Genomic DNA, 8502 nt, shown 5'->3' on the forward strand with positions numbered 1-8502 from the left:
ACATGATTTAGCTCTCATGATTTTTCAATAACTGTATAAGTCTGTCCCTCTTCTTTTGTTCAAATTAACTTTCTTGGAATATAATCTGCTGACATTACAGCTCAGACATTTCAACTTATTGGGTACAGTCATACTCTCTTTTGGTGTTTCTCTATCAAGAAGTAATTAATTTGAACAGACACGGAATCAACAAAGATAAACTCGTCATACTAAGGTTGCAGGTTTACATTTTGGATAGGAAATTCTGAGCTGTAATGACGACAGGATCAGTATAAGAATTAATGCTACACCCTATCACTGCAAAACAAACACAGGCTCGTAATCACTCCTACTCACACACCATATTCCAACCTAATGTTCAAATATTCCAGCAGCATTTCCCTTTTCAGAGTCCCCAAATGAATATCAGCATCATAAGGTAAGTTAATATGATTCTTAGTACATATTAATTTTAGTAGTGTCTGAAAATCATGCATATAAAATTTTGTCACAAATTCAGATTACGGTTACGAAACACCAACGACATATATATATATATATATATATATATATATATATATATATATATATATATATATATATATATATATATATATATATACTTAAATGTGCCGAGTAGAAAATATTAAATGATTATACCTGTGTGGAAGCATGATGCCATTAAGATATGCACCTGTTAAATGTAGCCATAACGCTATAACGTTTTTTTTTTTTTTTCAATCTACGGACATAAAGTACATGAATTTTACGACGATGTGTTAGTTTCCACTGGACTTAAGCATACCCAAATTCAACACTAATAAATGGGAAAGAGGATATTATTGGCTATCTACCCTAGAAAATAAACACTCATTCAATCTGACCCTTTGCATAGTTGGGGTATATTTAGAGATTTGACTGTCTAATGCCTATATAGCTATTCCCCTGTGATAGGATAAATGAACACACACACACACACACACACACACACACACACACACACACACACACACACACACCCTGCCACTCGTACCCACAACGCTGGCAGGTACGTTAAATAAAAATACCTCAGAAAAAAAAAAAAGTCACGAAGAAGTGTGTGAATCTGTAAATATATGTGCGTGCTTACATCCCTGGCAAGCGCGATTTATCCTCACACAGCTGCCAATTACACACAGCTGCACTTTATTACCATACCTGTAGTAATGAAGGTGTGTGTGTGTGTGTTTTATTCTCTATTACTTTTCTGAATCGATAAAAAGACTGTGGTGTGTGTGTGTGTGTGTGTGTGTGTGTGTGTGTGTGTGTGTGTGTGTGTGTTCATGCGTACGGTACTAAAACTGACCGCAGATTCCCCCCATGAAGAAGAGGATGAATAAGACGGCCGTTGCACCTCTTCCTTTGCGATTTATTTTGCCTCTTACACCACAACATTCTCTTCTATGCTACTTTTCATATCTACATAGTTTCCTTCAATAACATACATGAGGATACTGAAGTGTGACGTGCGGCATAAGTCGCTATGGAAGAGGTGCAAAGAAATCCCCAAAGCCAATCAGAATACGACCCCATAGTGTCTTGGGCCCGTCTTCTCGTCGGTTAAGGAGGCTCCTTAACACCTCTTCCTAGGCGAATTATTTTACTTTTTACATCCTGCTATTCTCTTCTGTGTTATTTAAATTATTATAATATCACCAAACTTCTTAAATAACGTACAAAACGATATTAAAGGCAGCATCCACAAATAAATCGCTAAGGGACAGGTGGTACGAACCTCCTTAAGTGACGAGAATAAGGCCCTTGCTTTCACCTGACGGAACTGGACCACTGAGTGCAATTTCATATGCCTTAGTTATGATGTCAAAACGGGTCTTCTTGGTTACTAGACAAATCAACCCTTCAGTCTGATTATCCACGGCCATCATCTGAGCTGAAAGGAGTTAAGGATTTTTGTCTGGTTAGAGTAAAGGCACTATACTCTTTTTACCTTAACCTGGTCCAGATTTTCCTTCTTTTGCAGCTTATTTCACGTAAGTCGGCGGTAGGGGAAGGCAATCCTACGGCTCTACATACTATTCACAGCACCTCTTCGTGACTAGCACCATAAAGTAGTGTTGCTCTATTTTTAAAGCTCAGTATTCAAGATTAAGAGATGGCACTTGTAGCTAGATTATGTAAAAGCTGTACGGCAATAGACTTTGGGCCAGAAAATTCCGTAATATTTTTTACTTTAATCCTCTGAATCCGGTGACGTATTTTCCATTTTATTTTTGCTTTGCCAGCCTTATTCGTCTCAGTAAATTTCTCGTAACGCTTCATATAACTGAATCGTCTGGAGTTGCAAGAATATGAAAAATAAAAGACCTCGTAAGAAAGTGGTAAGCATTTTGATGACTAACTCAGGGGAATGATTTACGATTAACTGATTTACAATTAATTTCCTTCGCGCGAGTATGATTTGTTTCTGCAGGAGGGAGGAGAAGATAAAAGGATGTTCAGAAGCCTCCCATATTGCCTGTTTCCCCTGCAAATCAAATCTTAGTTACGCGAGGCCAGTGTGGTAAGTATATTTGTGACTCTCGGCCCAGGCATGCAAGAAGTTTGGCGCCATCCTCCTGAATTAACTCCTAAACACACCAAAGAGTGTAAATTTATTATTATTATTATTATTATTATTATTATTATATGATATACAGATTAGACAGCGGCGAGTACCGTCAACTGATCTTAATATATTATCACAAAATTATTAACTTTTTTTTTACAAATACTCTGAAACTACATTGAATATCGTCCACTAATCATTTTTTCTTTGTCAAGTGAATTATTGCAAACACATTACTTCTTTTCTTTAGCTTTCTTTCTCTTGCTAAGCAAATAAACAACGCAGCACACACTATGACCTGTTCACTCACCCTCCCCGCTTGAAATGACTAATTTCTTCATGTATCAAATTTTCTGATACTACTTAAAAAATATTATTCAGTAGCTAATTCAGCTTAACTACACTGTAAATGTCTTCATATAAAAGACAAGATCCCGGTACATTTTGACAGATTGTTCTTAATGTTTTTGTAGACCATGGCCGCACTTAAACCCATCATCCCATGGGCGTGTCTTGTTTTCTTCTTGTTATCGCCTGATTTTTCAGTTCAGCTTAGAGCAGACTGTAGGAGTTAGGCGCAACCCCAATGAACCCCTTCAATATGAAAGGCCTTTCCTAAACAAAATAAAAGGGAAGTGGCAAGAATAAATTATAGAGATCACCCGGATTCAAGGCGTTAAGATGCCATTCCTTCTCACCCAAACAATTTCATTCAGCTGACTGAGTCTTTGCAAGTAAAGAGTTAATAAGAGATACAGGACGCACAACTTAAATCTAAGAGAAGCTGCCACTTGTATATACGACTATATATCACTCTTAGACGGGAAAGATATCGAATTAACTTTGATCTAGGAGGGCACGAACGACCAAAGACCCATTATTGTTGCTGTAAATTCTTTGATATGCCCACTCAGCTTTAGCCAGCATATAAATCCACCTCCCTGATCTCCATTTATTCTTCGAGCGGGTAGCAATCCCCATAAATGCCGTATATCCGTGGTCCTTGTATAAAACCCAGCCAAAACCCGCGCCAAAACAGATGACTGGCGGCAACCGTCATGGAAGTGAGTTGCCAAGTCGCGTATTCTCGTATAGGCTTGGGAGACTAACACAATCTTAGCGATTTATTTTCCATATTACGCCTTCATATCTCACTGTGTGCTTTTATATTTTTGTAATATTGACACTGTTTGCTTTACTATCATAAGAGGGAATGCTGAAATACCATATGCATAAATACACAAGGAAAAGTGTTAGGAAGCCATCTTAATCGACGTACATATGGAACTGAAGACGCGTATTTACCATCTCTATTCCGGGAGGCCTGTGTGGGTTTTAGGCGTGGTTTACTCCATCATTAGTGATTTTTGGACTGCAACCTGCTAGCCTGCAATGTTTATGTCTGTCAGGTGGGAATTATGGAGGGCTAAAATGTATCCAGAGCGTAAATGTAATGGTGGAGGCGGTGGAATGTTGCTTCTGAGATTCTATTGCTGAACTTCCTCAACACCTCTCTCTCTCTCTTAAAACAAAATCCTTTCCTTCTCTAACATCTCTCTTCCTAAATTTCTATTTTATATATAGTTCACGTCGCCGCCTTCTCTTGATCAGTCTCCTCTCTTCTTAGAAAGTTACCCCACTATCCCAACATCTTTTCATTTCAAGTCAGTTTCTCTCCCCACATGCCGTGCTGTGTCTATTCTTTCTTACCCTCTTTAATGCGAGGAAGTCTCTCTCTCTCTCTCTCTCTCTGCTATGTACTTCTGCTTTCTAGTCTCATATTTCTCCACACCCTATCCCAAATTTGTATCATTGCTTATGTACCTGCAGATTCATCACATTCTCCATTTCTATCCTATTTAGCTTCCCATCACAATTCGTTTCCATGATTCGTTTACTTCCGCTCTGACCTCCTTTCAGTTTTGAATTTAATTTCTCTCATACATTTACACATACAATTCGTCGTTTTCATACATTTACTTGCAGAAGCAGTCTTTCTCATACACTCAGAGATTTCGTGTCAAATTCATTCACAGATTTCGTCTCATTAATTCGTTTATTCCTTACATTCACTTATATATTTTGCCTCATATAATTACTTACTAATTTCGTCCCTTAGTTCACTTATAGATTTCGCGTCATAAATTGACAGATTTCGCCTGTCTCATTAATTCACTTACAGATTTTGTCTTTCTCCTAAATTCACCTACAGATTTCCTCGCATAACTTCACTTATAGGCATCGTCTCTCATACATTCACTTACAGGTTTTGTCTCGACATTCGCTTCTCGATTTCGTCTTTCTCATACATTCACCTACAAATTTCGTCTTTCATATATTCACTGAGAAATTTCCCCTTCCATACATATGTCTCGCATACATACAGTTAACCAGTTGATTTCGTCTAGCTTCTACAGTCACCTTCAAATTTCGTCTCTCCTAAATTCACCTACAGAATTCGTTTTTCATACATACATTTACAGATTTCGTCTCTCATACATTCCAGTAACTCTCAACCACTGCCAAATCCCAATCATCGTTTCTCAACATCATTTTACGTGTGTGTGTGTGATATGGAGGCCTTGGTGCGTGTGACTGGGTGCTCAATTATGTGTAAGTACGTAAGCACTGGTATGTGTGTGTGTGTGTGTGTGTATTATTAGATTAGTGCACAAGTTACAGCAATTATATATATATATATATATATATATATATATATATATATATATATATATATATATATATATATATATGTGTGTGTGTGTGTGTGTGTGTGTGTGTATGTGTGTGTGTGTGTGTGTGTGTGTGTGGGGCGAAGACGTCACAAGCACGAGGCATTTCCCTCACCTCCCCCTTCTTGATAACCCCCCCTCACTCTCTCCCTCTCTCTCTCTCAATCTGGGTGAGGGAAAGGAATGCAGGGGAGGGAAGGAAGAGGAAGGTATGCAAGAAAGGGAGGAAAGGAATGAAGGGGGGAGGGGGAGGGGACTGGGAGGCACGTTGGAGAGAGAGAGAGAGAGACAGACAGACAGACAGACAGACCAGACATCATTAAAACGCAACCCTGATATAAGAACTACTCCCATTAAGTTACGTTCAACACACAATGAATCATTCCTCTCCCATAACATTTTTCTTATATTCTTGGTACTGACAAACAACTTTATTCCGCTTAGGGAAGAGGTTTTTCAAGATGGAGACATTGGAAGACGCAAAGGAAACATTAAAAAAGCCGTCAAAGTTATTAATATTATCCCAACTTTTCCGCTCCAAGCAAGTTATGGGAAAAGTGTAAATCCCTCCTATCATTATTTTATTTTATTTATTTATTTATTTCATTTATTTATTTTCTATCTACTGTTCACTTTACAGAAAAACTTTTTGAAATGGATAGGCTGTGGCTTGCATTGACCCCTTCACTACTATTCAGTTTTTATATTAACTTGGCCTAAAACTGACATCTCTTTGTCTTGAACGCTGAGTTATAACAATGGATTAACACTAGGATATGATGCTAGTCATGAGGAAGTGCAATGACAAGGACGTGCATCTGCAGTACTGTCTCTCCCACTGAGCTACGTGAAAAAAGCTGCAAAAAGGACGAAAATCTTGGCCAAGTTAGTGCAAAGAAGTCTAAGGTACAAGAAGGAATGAATGAATATAAATGATGTCCTTGGCCTGAATGGGTTAACTATGAATACCGCCCTCGTGCTGAAAGAGTTAAAAATATAAAACACGTCAGGGTCATTCACTACAATAACATATTTTTCATTTTAGTCAGGCTGATTTCACAACACTTCATTCGGCTTAGGGGAGACTTTTTCTTACAGGAGACACTAACTATAGCCTTCATTAACCTCAACAGTACTTGTATCCTTATTTGCTGATCACTAAAATCGCCTACAGTCTGCGAGAATTGATACCGATGAATTCTTAAAAATTGGACAGTTTATTATTTTTCAACCGTGCTTATTCTTACATAAATGTTAGTGTAGGTAATATATAACTTTGTATAACTATGTAGCGCTGCGAGACGCCCTACGTGACAATACGCTGAGCTAGCCTCGTATGTCTCGCCACTCCCCTGTATTTTGCTGACCTTGCCTCTTCTGGAGCTAGGGGCATGACAGCACGCCAGTTCTCAGTTCAGTTCTAACCAGGCACCACCCAGGACGCAGCAGTGTCCATTTACTCAGAATAAAGAAGAAAACCAGTGACGGACTTTGAGCTTACCCTTCACCCCCTATGCTTGGTTCAGAATGAGATACAGAATACTTCAGGGACTGATGGGGTTAAGTGTGAGTGGGTCGCTGCCTCAAACACCTGCAGGTGCTGATTCACGTCATATCTCAAACACGCCACTGCCAATAATAGTAGGAGTAATAATAATAATAATAATAATAATAATAATAATAATAATGGGTGATGATAATATTGTTGTTGCTGTCGATGATGACGATGATGATGATGATGATGATATAATAATAATAATAATAATTATTATTATTATTATTATTATGTTTCCTGTACGATAGGAAACCATTTACCATGCTGGGTGGTAGCCATATATCCAAATTATGGGGACTGATGGTTTAATAGGTTATTACGGCGCTCCAATTGGATTGAGCCGGTGTAGGTTTATATCCAAGGGATGGTTGGGGTTTATTGCTCACGTACTGTCACTCAAGGATGAGTGAAGCTGGTCACTCTCATATTAAATGTCAGGACCAATTCGTCTAGCCCCGGGCTCCTACGCTCCTCATGGGGTGGCATAGGATTAGATGATGGATGGATGGATGATGGTGATGATGATGATGATGATGATTATTATTATTATTCTATAAACTGGAGAGAATAACAAAAACAACACAGAACACTGAGACTGCAACACCACCGCCCACCAACTGGTTTAAGGGCCGATTTTTTTTTTTTTTTTTTTTTTTTTTTTGCCACATGACCTTGACTTTGGACCAATTTTAAAATCGAATCACTTCATTCTTCCCTAATCCTTAAATCTTCCACCAACTTTATTCAGTAAGAACAGTTTGCCTGAACTTTGTCTAGGGACCTTGATATTTGACCTTTCTCTGTGACTTTGACTGTTGTGAATATCGACTCTTTTTATACCTGAACCCTTCCACAAAGTTTAGCTGACATTGGATAAACGCAATTTTAGCTGACTGCCATGTAACGTTGACCTTTAACCTATTATTTTAAAACAAACTTATAGGTCAACCACTTGGGTGATTCCTAACCCATCCAACAAGTTTGATCAAAAACAGATAAAAACTGACTTTAGTGATTTTGTTCACACACAGACACATGGGTCGAATATTGATTTTCTCCTGTGACCTTGACCTCTGCCTGTTCCCATAACTCAACCCTTTCGTTATCGTCTGCCTTTTAACTCTTCCACTAAATTCAGTTCAAGTCAGATCAGAACCATTTAAGTTGGCCTTGTCCTGTGTCTTTGGCCTTTGTTCTTTCCAGTGACGTTGACCTTTGACTGACTGTTCTCAAAATAAAATGCTTTATTGTCAACCATTCCACAAAGTTTGGTTCAAATCATGTAAAAACTGTTTATACTGCCTTTCCCTTGTGACCTTGACCTTCGACCTATTGGTCTAAAAAAGAATATGTTTACTCCTTGTCTGACCCTCAACACTTTCATTAGGTTTAGCCAAAAATGGATCAAAACTACTGAATTATTTCGTTCACAAACATTTCGTAAATTCATCATCATCTTCTTCTTCTTCTTCCTCTCTCTCTCTCTCTCTCTCTCTCTCTCTCTCGTTAAGTAGAGTTCACACCTCCAGTAAAACATACAACGATTTTAAAGTCAGTCCCTGGCACGAATAACCCGAGTCTGGTGAGCTCATGGGTAATAATATTTACGGACTTCTTTTTTTCTGTGGTTC

General features: G+C 38.3%; 1 protein-coding gene across 1 annotated transcript in view; it reads left to right on the top strand.

Moving 5' to 3' along the window:
- The first annotated feature begins 399 nt into the window (after nt 1–399).
- LOC145393864 (cytochrome c oxidase assembly factor 6 homolog) overlaps nt 400–8502 on the top strand; it is a 75289-nt gene continuing 67186 nt past the window's right edge. Inside the window, exon 1 of the mRNA XM_080267919.1 lies at nt 400–418. The gene's annotated coding sequence lies outside the window, so the exon portion shown is untranslated. The remainder of the gene's footprint in view (nt 419–8502) is intronic.

The sequence above is a fragment of the Coenobita brevimanus genome, chromosome 25 (assembly GCF_032717465.1).
Source record: "Coenobita brevimanus isolate Jiangsu-jjx chromosome 25, ASM3271746v2, whole genome shotgun sequence".
Classification (NCBI taxonomy): Eukaryota; Metazoa; Arthropoda; class Malacostraca; order Decapoda; family Coenobitidae; genus Coenobita; species Coenobita brevimanus.